Below are 17,788 nucleotides of genomic sequence, written 5' to 3'. Positions count from 1 at the left end.
TTCGCATTTTTTAATCAAGGCATGAAAAGCATTGTTGTCCATAAAAATATCCTAAACTTTAAATCTTTTTACTCAACTGTTTAGGATGATTCAAAGTTCATAAAATTATTCTCTTAATTAAACTGAAATAAAATCCCGCCAGTACTTTAAATTAAACAAAAAAAAGGGATCTTTAATTAGGTGGAGAACTTAAATATAATATAACTCTATGGATTTCGAGGGGGATCAGACAGCTCCGTTCTTCAAGAGCAATTCTGTTTAAAAAGCTAAGCCAGTATAATGTTACTTTTTTGCCTAATATTAAATTACCTTTTTTATCAAAGTTTTTCTTTCCTGCAAGTCAGACGAAATTTCGTAAACTACATAATCTGATACGCAGCCGATTTGAAGACTTGGCGGCATAATTATCATTCCATTGAATAAACATGCTTCGCTTAAACAACTGATAATGTACTGCTGTCAGTATGTGTTTCATCACAACATAGTTTGCCACGAGCAAAAATTCTAAATCTTATGTCTGATGTCTTTTATTTTGTTGTCTACTTTTTATATGAACCTAGAAGGGCAACATTATGATCCTATAAAGATTAATAAGCTCCTCGTGAATTTGTAGAGTTAAAGAAAAAAATTGAAACAATCATTACAAGGGAATATGGAATTTCATACTGGTTGTAATTTTAACCCTACATCCATAGAAAGAGACCTCAACATACTTGATTATCGCTCATGCACATTTAACGTCAACTCAGTCTTATCTTAATTTAAAGAAGTATATATATATATATATATAAAAGATGGAACTTTGGGGCACAAACGCCTGTCATCTCGAGTAAGTCAATTTACGAACGAATTCTCTGAAAAAACATCTCGAATAACCACAGTGTCTCGAGATACGAACATATAAGGCGACAAGAAATGTTTTTTATGTAACTTATAAATCAATATTTACACTTAAGAGATTTCTGGAAACGTTACTTCATATTTTATCGATTTAGATTTTTTGTTACTAATAATTTTATTTCAATCAACACTGTGTATTTATTTAGGCTAAATTATGGGCTCGGAAGTTAAAGACGTGGAGGAGTTATTAGGGAATCAAGATCAATAGATAGACACGGTACACATTTCCCAAAACTTATTCAATGACTTCTTGCAGAAGTGAAAAAAAACGAAAACAGACAATGAACCAGTGACGTCACACACTCGCAGATTTCTCGTAGAGAAGAGAAGGAATAAACCGTAATCCTGTACAGAACCATACAGATAAGCTTAGCGTGGAATTGAATTGGCTTCACCAACAAAAGACCATTGTGGAAGAAATGTCTTCAAAGGAAAAGGAGACGAAAAGATAGTACTTTAGTTCGAAATTCCCGCGCGGAGTGATGTAAGAAGAAAAGTTTCATGAAGCGATATCAACCTTATAAAATAGTACGAAACACAGGCTAAGTATTTGTCAATGTCATATACAACGTCACGTCTAACTTTAGAAGCATTTTAAATTACACGTCTCACTTTCGAAGAATTTAAGTGAAGCGTCTCATTTTAGAAGCATTTAAACCGTAGACAAAATCACACATAGACAATGTTTCGTGAGACAAAAGCCAAGTGGGTCAAAGAAACAAGTGGTGTGAAGAAACAAAGAAAAGAAAAACAAGAAGCCACGGGAAAACAGCTGCCTGATGTTTTTACGGACAAGGACTCACCATTCAAACAATAACTCATCTTCATCACCACCTTCCTATGTCTTTAACTCTGTTTCACACAGATACTATCGAAGTTAACTAAGTTTTTGCCTATTTTATCTATGTAATATTATGCTTATCTCCCGCCTCACTTAGTTTTAATAATTTCCACCGGTTTTGTGCCATGAACCCGAGGACAATATTTCTTGTAAATGCTACAGTAGTCAATCAGCTGCAGTCCAAGAACGGATTAATTCATACTACGTTAACTATTAAATAATTTCTGTTCATCAACATTTCGAGTGATGAAGGACCTTAAAGAACAAATTAAATTCGTGATTCGAGTTTCATATAATGGAGATATTTTATTTTTGCCAAGGTGACCAAGCGAAAACAACGTCGTCTGCGGAATACAGCGTCTAACTGTAAAATGTGCAAAATCCTCTCCCTTTGCAAAAAAATTCATGCACACTGAAATCTTTAAAATAATTAATTACACTGCATTTAGATAGAAAAAATTATCATCCAAGGTGCAGCAAAAGAATGGCTTCAGGCCTTTTACTTAAAAAAAAAAAAAAAGGCTTTAAATTACAGTTGTGTTCTATTTCAGGCTTTTATAAAAATCGTTTCATTTCAGCCTTTCTACTCAGGGTGAAAGTTAAGCCCAAAAATGTGACCGAAAGCCACGTAATTGTGAAACATGTATGAAAATATCATGTCTCAATGACGTTCTGCGCCCACTTCGCATTCAGACATTATTTCAGATATAACATGAATGCAACATAGTGATGATATGTAGCATTGTCTCAGTAAAAATTCTAAGGTATTTAAAAAAAAAAAAACCAAAGGGGCCATTTGCCAAGAAGGGCTATTAATTTCTTTTTAGCATTTTGCGTCGTCGCTATAAAACGCTGTTTCACTCTTCAAATTGTTTCCACCAAATGTTACAGCCCTGTATTATATTTAAAGAAATTAAACACTAAAGAATGTGCATGAATGTATGTATGTTTCTCGCATTATGAAAACAACGGTACAATGAGACATCAAAATTTGAATAATGTCATCCTCCCCTCGAATATGGACATCTGGAAGCTCAAATCTGGAATTTGTAATTTGTTTATTATCTATTTCATATTTTTTAAAACTTTAACGAATTTTTTATTAACAAACTCAACGATTTCAAAGCGAGAAATGGCAATATTGTATTAAAAAAAATATCTCCTGCGCGCGAGACTGTGTAAATTAAGATATGCTCTTTTAAAATTTTCTGATATAGCTGTTGAATTGAATTTTATGATTTAAGCGCGAACATGATATTTAATTAATAAATATAACACACTAAACGTTAGAAATTTCATATTTTTTTAAAGTTGATTAAATTTCAGTCTTTTTTGTGAATGACCTCCTCGATTTCAAAGTACTAATCGTGGTAAAATACATCTTAAATAAAAGCAAAAATTGAGAACTTTTGTTTAATAAGCTAACATTTAATCAAGTTAAAAAATTGAAGTTAAAAATATAATACTCAAAAAAATCAGTACCGATCCTAGATCGTCTGCTGCGCACATGCAAATTAAAATTGGACGCCTTTTTAATGTTTGATACTCATATCACCGCCCTTAAATTTGACCATTCACGTGGACCATTTTATCCCCACCTAGGATTGGCCCAGATGAAAATCATAAGTAATGTATTGTTACAACAGTTTTTCGAATGAAAGAGATCCGTTATTTTACTGACACTAATTTTTTCTAAATGTGCATTTCATAATGAATGAGAATGTTGAGCAGTAGACTTCCCCCTTTTTAATACCGAAACAGCATAATTATCTGCTATTCAAATACAGAGTGTGTCCCCTTCCGGTCCAATTAGGTGTTCTTCATCCCCCCTTACGAATGCCTGCACAAGTGAAGAAAAAGTGTGAAATAGCACGATTTTTGTTGCCACTTTCAGAAAGCTTGAACTGGGAAAAGTTGAACTAGAACATTAAGCTAAATTACATCCTCAAATATTGATTATTAAAAGGTTTCTCAAAATAAGACAGCTAGATCTATGAGAACAGTTTGAATGCTGGGCTTTGGAGACTTCTGTAAATGCAAATCAAATTTTTTATGCAATGCAAAATTTCCTATGAGTGAAAATTTCGTGATGCAAAATGCAGAAAGTTTCATACTGCACACTGTAAAATAAGCGTTAACATTAGTATTCAATAATTTTATGACTCCAACTATCAAATTTCACTACCAGAGGCCGCTAGCCAAAATCGCTGAGTACTAGTTGTTCTATTCATGTTCGAATCTTGCAAGTGAACTGATTGCATGGTACTTTTCGTAGTTTTCCTCATGTAACGGTGGTACAAGCCCGCTTCACCTAAAACGTCCTCCAAGAAGGCATCCTTCTCTATAAGCAGACTGCCCTTGGAATGCTTCGCCTTGCTCAGTTAAGCCAACCGAACAGCCACAAAATTAAGAACAAGTTCTGTTTTATAGTGTGGCATCATTAATCGCAAAAAAAAAACAGCAAACGTTTTGTTTGCAGTTTCAAATCTGCTCGAAATTGATGAAATTTGATTTAGGTCAGTAAACGTATTTTGAGATATCTCCGAAAATTCTGTGTCTTTAGTGCATGGAATTCTTTACGTTTCGTTTATTAAATTACATGAATATTTTACTAACTAGACTTTTTTTTTAATTTGTGCTAAGTCACTGGCGCCCAACCTTTGGCCTCTCGCGAGCACGTTTTGGCCTATCGAGAGCACGTTTTGGCCTATCACGAGCACATTTCGAAAACATCAACATTTTTGTTAAACATATTTCCAATCTTATATGATACATCTGAAATATTAATTTCGGCAAATGGGTTTGAGATGAATAATAATATAGGTTAAACCTTATGGAAATCAGAGAAGCGGAGTTCAAAATTATTTTTCAGTGCATTTAGGTTTTGCGAGTATTCCTCTGTTTCAATTGCCTGGTGGTTATTAATATGGCTTGATAAATTCTGAAAATGGGTGAAATTTTTTTCTTTCATCTGATTTATCCACAAATTTAACTTTATCTGAAAAGCAGTTACAGTCCCAGTCAATTAAAAAAGGTTTTTTTTCCTTTCCCTGCAGATCTTCGTTCAGTTTAGCTGTTATATCAGTGAGAAAATACAGATCGGATAACCATTTATTATCGTCCAATTCTTTATAATTTTAGTTTCCGGATTCCAAAAACTGCTTTGTTGACGAAAGAAGTTCTACAAATCGTTGAAGTACTTTTCCCCTGCTGAGTACTCTAAGATCGGAATGAAGCAATAAGATGCCATACTCGCTGTCAGCAATCAATTATTTTATATCGTCTTGCAAGATATCTCTTATGACTGTAAATGCTTACCATATTTTAAGAATTAAGAACTATATATGAATGATTATTTTAAAAATGGCTGGTGAGCACATACAGAACAATCGGCGGGCACACATCCTTGCATATGCAAAATTCTGGGCCTTATTCTGACAAACTCTGTATTTTGAAGTACATGGCCACGATAAAAATTCAAGGAAAGGTGCCTGTCGGGACTCTTTTTAGAAATTACGTTCATTATACAAAAACATAAAAATTTTGGAAAATTCCTTTTTGTACTTTTTTCTTTATAATTTTGTGAATTTTTATTTTTTTTAGATAAGATCTACAGTATTTAATCTTCGCAGCCATCTTTAATGTCTTGATTGGATCAATACTTTTGTTTTCCATTGAATTGCACAAATATTAATTACTAAATTTCAAAGAAATAATACATTTTCAGATGCTTCAGTTATTCACTTTACATTTCTGTGTTTTACGCAGGTCTTCTTTTTCACATTATATACCCTGCTGGCCAAAAGCGCCTTGAAATTATCTTATTTATAGTTTTATAGATTAGAAATTAATTAAGACGCGATTATATTTGAAAACAATTAATATAAAGCAGTGGAATCTAACCGGCGGACTGCGGGGCGCACACGGCCACAACGCAATATACGGCCCGCGAATACTTCTCAATAATGTATTTGTTGCAAATCTGGTGTTACAAATATTTGGAGATTTTCATTATTTGAAGTCCGAACTTACACTATTTTCATTATCATTAAAAAATAATGCACCAGAAAATCTGTAAATTGAACTAATTAATCTTTAAATGAGTTTTATATCACAGTGTAAATTGAACTAATTAATTTACACTGATATAAAACTTATTCAAAGATACAGATTTGGTCAATTTTTATTCGTACTTGTCAAAAAATTAGTATGATCAGTTATGAATTTTTGCACTAAAAATAATTGCTTTGTTTGCGGATATACTTATTTGTGAGCTGCTTCTTAGTTAAAAATTAATAAGTAAAGAACCAGATTGACCAATTAGCATCTACAGTCCGTGATGACGATAATTGCTAGTAATATTTCTCCGGTCTACGGACATTAAACAAAAAAACTTTAAATTTATATAGAAAATTTATAATTTTTTACATACTGAATTTTAATTTATGTGAAGAAAAATTTAATAACTACAAGAAAGATCTGCTATTATTTATTCCGAAATTTTGATCCACTTAAAATGTTTTCTCTGAAACCTTAGGTTTATGTAGTTATTTAATGATAAATTAAACATGTTGGAATTATCTAAAGAAAAATGAAAAATCTACAGGGGCTCAGATTTTAACGGTGGCCCAAAAGGGTTTGTTAGGGGTTTTCCACGCTCTCACTGAGCTCGCAGCCTACCAGTCTGCTGTTGCACTCATTCCTGCTAACCCATTTCTTTTTGTCTTTTTAGCTTTATTGTTAAGCATATTTTTTTTCGCTATTACGCCATTTACAATAAAAATTTAAAAAAGGAGCGTGTATTTAGAATTCCAGATGCAGTGTTAAGTGTTAGCATATATTTTCCTATTTTTTCAGTCTTTTCTCAGTTTTATCATATCAATGTACAGTTTTCTTCGGAAGATGGCTTGCAAAACATTTATTTCGTGTTTTTATTATTACGTTTTGTGTGTTAAATCAGTTTATTAAATATCACGTTCTTCGCATTTACCCCAAATAAAATTCAATTCAAACGCACAAGCTATATTAACAGAGCAAGCAATATTAACAACATAAGCAGCAGCATAAGCAATATAAAACAGTATATATTTAGAATTTCCTACGGATACTCTCGTGCGCTGGAGATAACAATGTTTTAATCCGTACAATGTTCCCACTGCTCCCTCTCAAATTGTCGAGTTTGTTAAAAATACATTAAAATTTTATAAAATATGAAATATAAAATTCGAAAATGTAAATTCGGGCTTCCAGGTGCGCATGTTCGGGTTCAGGACTGCGTTATTTACAATTTGATTCCTTAGGTACCATCATGTTTTCGGAGTGCGATGAACATAGATACATACATGCAGATCTTCATTATTTAATTTCTATTTGGTGGCAACAATTTGAAAAGTAACTCGACGTTTATAGTAGACGTCGCAAGATTCCGTTTTGAGACTAATAGCCCATTCGGGCTGTTGCCTTTTTTTTTGGGGGGGGGCTAAATATGTTAATATGTAAATTAAATATTTAGCTGTCAATACAACCAGCAACAGTGTTTTGCAGGTACCAAACTTTAGACTGCAGGTAGAAAATAAATATAAATCTGATTTCTTTTTTCCCTTTGCATTTTTATTATTATTATCTATGTATGTTTTAATAAAGCGTTAATAAGCGAAAAAGATCTCCGTTTTGTTAAAAAAAAAAAAAAAAATAGGCCCTCCGACTCTTCCCAGATTGGGTATTCGGCCTTCATGCAGTTTGAGTTTCAGACCATTGATTTCGCTAATGGTTAATACTGCTTAACTCTGGTCCGAAGCTTGGCAAATAGGCTGGTTGCATGTATGTCTTTTTAGTTTTCTCCATGTGTAACGTGAATGTGGCCCAATTTCCCTCAAGAAGTCCTCCACGAAGGTATCTCTACTCTTAGGTTCTGGCAAGGCCGATAGTTATAACTAAAGAACCAGTAACTAGTTATAACTAAAGAACAGCCCGATATATAATATGTATTCAATGAAAACGAATTAGAAATTAATCAGAAAATTTTGCTCTTTTCTGTTTCTTGCTATTTTTGATCTACTCGTCACAAAGAAGTGCTTCTGCTAATTCATAAAATTTAAATTTGCGAAAGGCATAGGCACATCATAACGTTTTAGCTGCAAGATTACAAGATTAATCTATGCTTCCCATTTTGAAAACTACAGAATGAACAACAAACATAAATCTTACTCTTAGCATCCCAATCAGACTCTAAGAGGAGTAAGAAAGGGGAGGGAAAGAAACTTTTCGTAGTAGAGCCGAACAAAAATAATAACAGGTTTGCATCATCTCTGTTCTTCTAATCTCTACTAAACTTCATTTTTTTGCTTCCCACCATCACTTCTATCCAATGAAGAGGCGAAAAGAACGCCCAGAACTTGTTGGCAAAGGTTAGGCACGGTAGAGTTTTCGGAAAGAAAATAAATAATGGTCGATACAAAAAAACGACCCAAGCTTTTCAAGGTCGCCTATTGTCTCAAGGCCAGCTCACCGAGCAAGCGGGAATTTGCTGCGACGCTCCTAGAGGAACGTCATAGATCAGTTGGTCGTCACATTCTATGCACGCGAAGACCAGGTTATGATATATACTCGCACTGGAATTTCTTACTACTTTGTTAGTTGCTCTTTGCTTATTTGTTTAGCCAACGATCGTTCATATGGCATAAAAGCATTTCATTCGATTAAAAAAGAAATAAAAATTTTAAGAAAATTTATATCATCGATTTTAGAACATTTCTTCAAAACAAGGTTGGCGCCAGAAATCGTGCAAGAGGTGCGAGAGCACCAAGCGGAAGAATTTAGAGGTGGCCAAAATTTTAAAATGTAGAAAAGCATCGACCAGGAAATTTCATGTAAAGCCAAATTTATAGAATATAAGGGCGGTACTGCACCGCAAAATTTAGAGGAGGAGCAATTTTTTAGAATTCAAGAACGAGCAGCAGACTTTAGAACCTGCACAGATTGCACCAAACTGCAAAAATGCCTAACGCCGGCCCTACTTCAAAACAATTTCACATTATTAATCCATTTAACAAATATGCATGAACCTTCTTACGTGATCAAATTAGTATTTAAATTCAGCTCTCCCCCTCCCAAAGCCTGATTCAGATAATTTCACTTTCATAATTCCACGAACCCCAAATGTAATGTCTTTATTATGAAAATGAACTCAAATAACAACAGAAAAATTTTCCTTATTCAATCAGTATTTTTCACAGCAAATAGTGATTGTAATTGATATCAGCCATTAAATTTATAATTCACTTTCCTTGAAAGAGAGAATTATAAATTCCCAGCGGCCGAGCAATAAAGTCACTGAATACTGTTAGTTCGGTCTGGGGTTGAAATCCTGAAGAATGGGCTGGCTGCATAGGCAGTTTTCCTAGTTTTCATCAAATGTAACGTGTGTAAGAGCCAGTTTCCGTTAGAAAGTCCTTCACGAAGGCATCCTTCCTCTTAAACAGACAACCTATTATTATATCCATAAAAATGTATAGCGCTAATTTATATTTTAGAGAATAAAGAAATTTTGTCTGCTTTTAAGTATTTAACATTATTTGAAAGAACTCTTAAAAGACATTGAAAGAGAAAACCTACTTTTAATTCTTTTTGCAATAATGTATTTATACGGAGCATGTTTTCCTAAAATCTAGAAAATCCCAAACTAGAAATCCACTTGATGCTGTATCTGATATGGGAATTTAGGTCTAATACCGTGTCTGACATTAAAAGAATTCGTAATCTGAAAAATCAAACACATCCAGAGTCACTGCTATAAAAAATTTTATTTTCATATTTTTGCCTTATTTTATTAGTTTTATATTTTATGTAAAATCAAATTAAAAACTGAAAAAGCCTTTTTTAATAAGAATAATGTAAAAACTGGAATAAACGTTTATTTTGTTTATCTAATATATCTATGTTAAACTATTATAACTAAATACCCAAATTTCTTGCAGTGTTCCTTGAAATTTTTAGAATTTGAAAAGTGTTTGCAGACGAGAAAAATTTGGGAAACACTGATCCATAGAAAATACCGAATGCAATATATTATTTATTTTACTTGATATCGTATATGATGCAAAGGAAATTTCATTATATGAATGCTCGTTTAATTCAAAACTTTCGAGACATTTTCGCTCCCCTTTATACCTCCTCGTAATTAGTAAAAGGAAGTACTGTACTAGCGAAAAATTTCGGGTACTGTATTGTGAAGGAAACCACTAACCATTTTCCTAAATCCATTTGGACGATTTGTTTGCGTAACGTCTGTATGTAAGGACAGAATAAAGAACTTTTTTTCTTTTTCCAAAACAGATTGTAAAATGGCTTGTTAATGGATTCAAAAGGGACTTTTCCCAGGCGTCTGTACGTACGTAGGTAGGTACGTATATGTGTAAGTATTTAATTCGCGTAACTCAAAAACGATTAGCTGTAGAACGATGAAATTTTGTATTATGGGCCTGCTATTACATCTAGTTGTTCACTTCCCTTTTTTATTGCAGTCGGCATACCAAACATATATAGATATATTACACCCATCCCTTATCCCGCCATTACTTTCGCAATCGTTGGTCATAGTCGTATGCAAGTGTTATAATTTCCAGTTACAGAAGTGTTTTAAATGACGAAATATTCATGTTTTGGCAAAGTCAAATAAAAAGGAAAAAAGAAAAAAGAAAAAAAAAAAAGAAATTAATTTTATGCAAATAATGAGAATGTTTTATACTCGGTATGAGAGAATAAAAATATAAGAAGTTTAATTCCCGTGAGGTAAAAATTGACTGGGATATTTTATTTCAAAATTTGCAATTTTGGATTTTGTTTTCAACTTGATTTGAAGGATCGGTTATTCAGGTTAGACTAATTCAAAGAAATAAGTTTAAATGAAATGCAGCATAAAATGTGTATAATTTAATAGTATAACATGTGGTGTTGTTCACATCAAATATTTTTAATTAGGGTTTCATATTTAATTTTTATTTGGTACCAGTAGCACAATAAATAAAGAGTACTAGTTTCCGATTTCAAATCCCGCATGAATCCAAGATCCATGCAGGTCGTGCTGTAGTACACATTTTTCTCAATGATGAAAAGGAAATATCGTTTGGCCTTTATAAATATGCTCCACTGACAATATGTCTTGCATGCCTAGCATTTAAAAAATACATTAAGATGTCTTATTCCTTGGCGTTCATGTTAAAAAACATATTCACTTAGTTTTTATCTCAAAGAAGTGTGATGTTAAAATCGTTTAGTTAGTTTCCTTGTTGAACACCACCATATATGTGAGGCCATTATACACTGAAGTCCTCCAACCCTTGGCGGAACACTTTCAAAAGTACATGATGTCTTAGGCTCAGGATATGTGAGCTCGTTTATCTGGGACAAAAGGATACTCTTTGGATGTCAGACAGCAACCAGTTTAGATAAATAATACAGATTAATAATTTTGACCGAAACAAACTATTTAAAAAATTTTAATAGATTATTTAAAATTTTATTATTTTAAAAAATTATTATTTTAACAAACTTTATATATCGCATCAATTTGGCACATTCTTAAAATTTAAACAAAGATAAAACTTACTAAATTGCTATATTGATTTTAAACCTTCGGTTAATCATATAATGTGACATGAATTTTTAAAATCTGAAAGACAAAATTTCGATTAGAGATACCTTTTAGAATTAACTGCTTGCAAGGAAACAAATTAAAGATTTTCATACTATGCGACCGGCAGCAGCTGTGAAACCTGGCAACCTGCCAAGTCATGTGGATGATTAATATTACAATTAGTGTAATGTACCGCAATATAACGTGGAAATGCATGTGAAAAGCTGTTATACTGTAAATTCTTGATTAGCTGAAGTAGTATAGGATATTGAGGGATTAAGTGGCTAAAACAGCTTGATTTCAATTTTAATCAATTGTTTAAAAGCAACCCAAAAAAGTAAACCTTAGTCTGGTGTAGATTTTGAATAATTCTATCGATTTTGAGGGCGATCAGACGCAGATTCAGGAGAAAAGAAAAAAGAATTTCTTTCCCCCTTTTCCTCTTTTCTAAAGATAAAAAAAAAAAAAAAAAAAGAAAATGAACCCATAAAAATTCAGAAACCACCTACTAAAGTGCTTGCTTTTTTTGCCTAATTTGTAACTTAACGCTCTTTCAACGAAGGATGCCCTAAAAGTGATAAGATTATATGTTCAGCATCCATCATATAATAATATAGATACATTGTGAATGAACTTTTGCATTAAAGACATTGTGACGAAGTCTTAATCAAATTTTTGCTCCTTAGTCAAAACGCTGTTAAGTCCTCATTTATATGTTTCTGGTTATGGTTACATTAAATCAGTTAAATTCCACTGCTATTTTCAAAGCATTTTTTTTCCCTAATCATTTAATGTTATCAAAATACTCGTGGACAGAGATCATCACATTAAGCGGCATCTACTGTTACGGAAAAAACTTATCTGTATTTTTAAGCAATTTAATTTGGAGAATTAGCTTACTGGTTATGTAGATTAAATTAGCATTTAAAACAAGAAGCATATTAAAAACATAAAAAATAAAGATTTTTGTTTAATTTAATATCTTTATTTCGATAGGAGTCGTTAGGAAACAGAAAATTGATGGCTGTATATTTATTTTTTACGATATGACAATTTATTTATAACGCATGATTTAACAATGTTTATATATTCCAGAATAAGCACTATTACATTGTGTACAGTTGCTGATAAACACAATTCCTAGATACTAATAACATCATCTGCTATCACTGCTGTTATATCACGCATTTTTTCTCTTCCTCCTTCTTCTTCTTATTTCCCGTGGGAATTTTGCTTTATTCAGATGATTTATGACAGTAATTTTTCCGTCATTCAGTAATAGACTCAACATTTCGCAATCCGGTTAATCCGGTCTCAGTTAACCTGATGTTGATTGTAGTTATTAATTAAATATGCCACTATGTTTATAATAAGTGGACTTTGATTGCAACTTGTATTACTTACTTACTTATTACTTCTATTTAACCAAGAATTTATTTAGTACTGTGTAGTGTTTTATAGCAAGGACTTTGCTTACAGTGAAAAAATTTCAGTTCGCGGTCTTATGACTCCTTCACTCACTACTGGCCACCTCGCATCACTTGGTGTTTACTCTGCAACTTTACGGAAATAAACTTTCTAGCATGAGTAATTAATTGTACTGTACCCGAATCGTGTTTCTGAAGAATAAGGGCATCATTATCTCTTCAAATTCACCTTTTTGAACTTCTACAGTCTTATTTTACGTTTTATTCAGCAATTTTATGAAATTAAGGACTTATTTTGCACCGACCAATCCCATAGCTCACTCGAGCACTTTCACTCACTGATGCCTCTCTCTCATCTCTACTGCTGCTGCTATGAACGATACTTGCCTCTTCACTGCTACTGACAGGCCATTTTATTGCATTAAAAAATTACTAATTACTGAGTTTATCTCATGATATCGATCTATGTTGCCAACTGTTCGACTAAAAGCCTCAGGATACAAAGGAGTAAGACCCGAGCTCTTCGCAGAAAGATGAAGTCGGAGCATAAATCAGAACGCCGAGAAGAACTAAGTATTATCTACAAAAAAGCACAAGCCCAGTATAAAAAGGACATTCTAGAAGCCAAGCTGTACAGCTGGAGGGCGCTTTGCACAAACAATAAAAATCACTATGGGGTATTGCATAAAATCGCAACGAATAAGGTCTTTGCCCCTCCAATTCACAAGGTCTACGTAGACGACACCAATAATCCGCAACCGACAGAGGAGCATAGCAGCATTATTGCGGCAACACTGACCAAGATTCTTGATGCAGTCTTTCAAGACGACAATACATTGGATGCTTCCAATCCAGAACATCCAGCTTATCTTCTACACTCCACAACAGAAGATGACGTGTCATTCACGCAGCCTGAAGTCTGCGCTGTTTTGCGAAATCTACCGAGGAACAAAGCTCCAGGGCCCAATTCGTTGGACTACAACATTGTCAAGGCGATGCATCAGGCAAAACCAACGTTTCTTAAAAATTTTTACAATAAATTACTCCAACTGCGTTATTTTCCAAGCCCTTTAAGACAGGGCAAGTTATTCTTTTCCAAAAGAAAGAAAAGGACCCCAACGATCCGGCCTCATTCCGGCCCATCTGTCTCCTGCCCGCCATAGGGAAAATTTATGAGAAACTTTTAGTTCAGAGAATAAAGCACTACTTGGAGATAAAGGTTGAGATCACGGACTCTCAGTATGGTTTTCGAGAGCAGCGCTCAACTATCCAAGCTCTTAGTGCCATACAAAAGGGAATCTATGACGCGTATGACTCTAACAACCATGTAGCCGTACTCAGTCTGGATCTGAAAAGTGCGTTCGATTCCCTGTGGTGGCCAGCAATCCTGGAGGCACTTCACGACGCTCAGATCCCTGATAATCTGCTGCAGGTGTGCAAAAGTTATCTCTCTGATCGCACTCTTGTAGCAGTGCATGACGGAGGAGTTGTTGAGAGAAAGCAGACCAGGGGATGCCCTCAGGGTTCATGTGCAGGTCCTGACCAATGGAATGCGACTTTTAATTCCATTCTCAAAGCACTGTGGCCAACCCACACAAAGGTGATTGCTTTTGATGATGACGCGACATTTATCATCAGAGACAAATCGAGAGACCAGCTGGAATGTAACAGTAATGAGACCATAGCACAATTTGTACGGCTCTGTGAAGGCAAGAAACTCGCCATCTCGGAGCAAAAGTCAAAGTATTTGATCGTACACAAACCAGGTCAAACTCTTGCAAGATATCCAGTTTTGAAACTAAAGGGCCGTACAATCAAACGAACTCGGGAACTAAAACTGCTGGGGCTTATAATCGATCAAAAGCTCTCCTGGCTGCCTCATCTCAGAGCAGTCCGCGGGAGGACACACGCAATTGCAAATACCTTAAGGAGGCTTCAAGGCTCAGACTGGGGTCTTAGACCACATATCCTAAAAATCCTCTATCAGTCCGTCGTGGAAAAAATGGCCCTCTATGGAGCGTCAATCTGGGCAACTCCAATGAACGAAGGGGAAAGGAAATTGCTCAGTATTATACAACGCCCCTTTGCTCTGGCTATTGCAAAAGGATACCGTACAACATCGACAGAGGCAGCCATAATACTGGCGGGACTTTTGCCATTACATATTAGAGCAGCACAAGAAGCAGCAGTAACGACTGTTCTCCAATTACATCTCTGCACTACTTTTGGACCGCTATGCTATGATCCAGAGGAGTATGAAACAAAACGTCTCATAAATGCAACCCATCCTTCACACCATGGAAAAGGGGTTGTAGCAGACACCAGCTCTCAGCACAGCGTCCATGAAAAAATAAGGCCAGTAAATGTCATCCATTCGTCTAACTACAGAAAAGGAGTCTCAGCCCGCACATCATGGAAAGATGACTCTGACATAAAGGATCAATATTATGTTTATACGGATGGTTCAAAAGTTGACGGACAAGTAGGCTGTGGCCTTATAGTAACTAAGAACAAGGAAACGCTGATAACATGGAAAGGTCATATGGGACAGAATAATTCAGTTTTCCAGGCTGAAGCAATTGCGATTCGCAAAGCTATCGAGTTAACAAGCCCCCAATAGGATCCACTATTAATATTCTTACAGACAGCCTCTCGGTCATATATGCCTTACGAAATCCCAGACATCCTTCTCCTATCATAGCGGAGATTCAGGACACGCTGAAGGAGCGTTCGCCGACAATGAATATCCTCATATCTTGGATATAGGCGCATGCCGGCATTCAAAGTAATGAGGAAGCCGACAGGCTAGCAAAAGAAGCAGCTCACAATTTCGATGCACAATGCGTAATTACCACCAAACTCCCGTGGTCTCACCTTAAAAAAGTGACAAGGACAGCAGCTCAGCACCAGTGGCAATGGGAATGGGACTCTACCGAACAAAGCAGGAAGACCTATGAATATTACCATAAAGTTTCGCTCGATCGTCTCGAGTCATCCCCACAAATAAGGCGATTTGTGACGGGGCACGGGCCCTTTCCCCCCTATTACTATGAGAGAGGAATTGCAAATACCGAAAGTTGTGTCTGTGGAGGCATTGGTAAACCAGACCACTACTTGACCCAATGCCCTCTAACCGCACAGTGGCATGTGCAGCTTCCGGAACAGGCAATTTCTCATAAGCGTTATCTGATCAAACAGCCAGCATTTCGCATCAAAATATATAAGATAATGCAGAAACTGGAGGAATTGGGAACAGATCTGTGCAGTGTGGAATAGTTCCCTATCAATCTCTCTTCTCTCTCTCTCTCTTCTATCTTTTTTTTTTTTTTTTTTTTTTTTTTTTTTTTTTTTTTTATATATACGAGTATTATGAAACATGTATGTATTACGGCCCACTGTATATATTATGAAACATGTATGTACTATGTATGGTCAATGAAAATTATTATGGACTATGTATGTATTACGTAACAGGCTCAATATACTATGAAACATATATGTACTATGGCCAATGAAAATTATTATAAACTATGTATGTATTATGTAACAGGCTCAATATATTATGAACTATGTAAGCAACTATGAACTATGTTAGCATGTTTATGTATGAACTATGTAACTATGTAAGCATATATTATGAACTATGTAACTATAAGCATATGATATGATCTACGTAAGCATGTATACAGGACCAATGTATGCCCTTATAGGCACCATGAGGTGTTGCCCCGGATAGTTGCGGAACCTGGACTAGACCCGAATAGTCTTAGTAAGCCGCACGGGTGTCCAGATTCTGCTCTCAACTCAACTCAACTCAACTCATGATATCGATCTCGCCTTCGAGTGTGGTGTATTTTTCAATACATTTCTTATTTTATTATGATTACTAATGGCCTTTGGTAAAACGTTGAGTTACTGGTTAGAACTCTTAAAAGTTGATGGCAGAAGAAAAGATACAGTCCTAGGTTTGGTTTGGTTTGGTTTATTAGATTACGGCAAAGCACTCGAGGGCTTAAGGAAGGGATGCCTTCGTAGAGGACTTTTAAAGGGAAACTGGCTCGTGCACACGTTACACAATGGGAAAACCACGAAAACACCTATGCAGCCAGCCCGTTCTCGGAATTCGAACCTCGGACCGAACTACCAGTGTTCAGCGACGTTACCGCTCGGCAACTGGTGGGCCGATACAATCATAGATCCTAGTTTATAATAAGCATTACATATCAGCATGTCCTATCGAACAACAAGCTTTCTACAGTTGTGTAAAAAGTTATATAACTTACCGAGATGAAGAGCGGCTACTGGACTTGAGATATTGTAAAACACATTTCTGCAACAGAAGAAAAGAGTGTTTTATTAGCAAAAGTGGTTGCTTGGATTTTTAAACGCACTTTTTTGCAAATTTAGTAAAGAAAAGTATGCTAATATTAACACAAAATGTAATTCAACTCTTCATCAACTTTATTATTTTTAAATATTACATAATTATAATCAAGCATTTATTATTAAGGACATATATTTATGTCCATGTACATACGTAAAGATAGAGATATAAAGAATATATATATGAAACAAATTTGGAGGCTGGTGGCACGGAGATGCATAAAGAAGAAGTCTGCAGTCATGCCCGATTTTAGTATTTATTTATTTCCGTCGAAAACCACTTTTCATTGTGTTGTTGTTGTGACTTATCTCGCTTGTTTGACAGTAACATCAGAACAAGCCCACGAAAATCATCGTGGCAAGGGCAGCGAGATTGCATCTGTCGTTGGCAAGAGCCTTGAACATCAGAACGACTTCGCTCAGCTCCGCCCCCAATTTTGATGGAGAGCACCCCGGGGGGACGGGTCTGAGGGTCGTCCATCCTTCTTCGCCTACCACAACCTTTCGAGAGGACTTTAGGCTTCCCTTACATATAGAGTAGTCCCATGCCGCAAAGACACTATACATTTACAAACATCCATGACTTCTCCGAGATACGAACTC

The 17,788-nt window shown here is 35.1% G+C and overlaps 1 protein-coding gene across 2 annotated transcripts in view; it reads right to left on the bottom strand.

Annotated features, from left to right (window-relative positions):
• The window catches only part of LOC118193044 (major facilitator superfamily domain-containing protein 6-like), a 98,276-nt gene that overhangs the window by 35,985 nt on the left and 44,503 nt on the right, over window positions 1-17,788 (bottom strand). Inside the window, exon 2 of one of the 2 annotated variants that reach the window (XM_085813817.1) lies at window positions 17,086-17,132. The exons of the other annotated variant lie outside the window; for it this stretch is intronic. The gene's annotated coding sequence lies outside the window, so the exon portion shown is untranslated. The remainder of the gene's footprint in view (window positions 1-17,085; window positions 17,133-17,788) is intronic. 2 annotated transcript variants of the gene reach the window in all.

Source organism: Stegodyphus dumicola, chromosome 3 (genome assembly GCF_044657685.1).
Source record: "Stegodyphus dumicola isolate Sdum_Otavi_A_Nest chromosome 3, ASM4465768v1".
Classification (NCBI taxonomy): domain Eukaryota; kingdom Metazoa; phylum Arthropoda; class Arachnida; order Araneae; family Eresidae; genus Stegodyphus; species Stegodyphus dumicola.
Note: the sequence above shows the minus strand (reverse complement) of the source record. Positions and strands in the feature narration are given on the sequence as shown.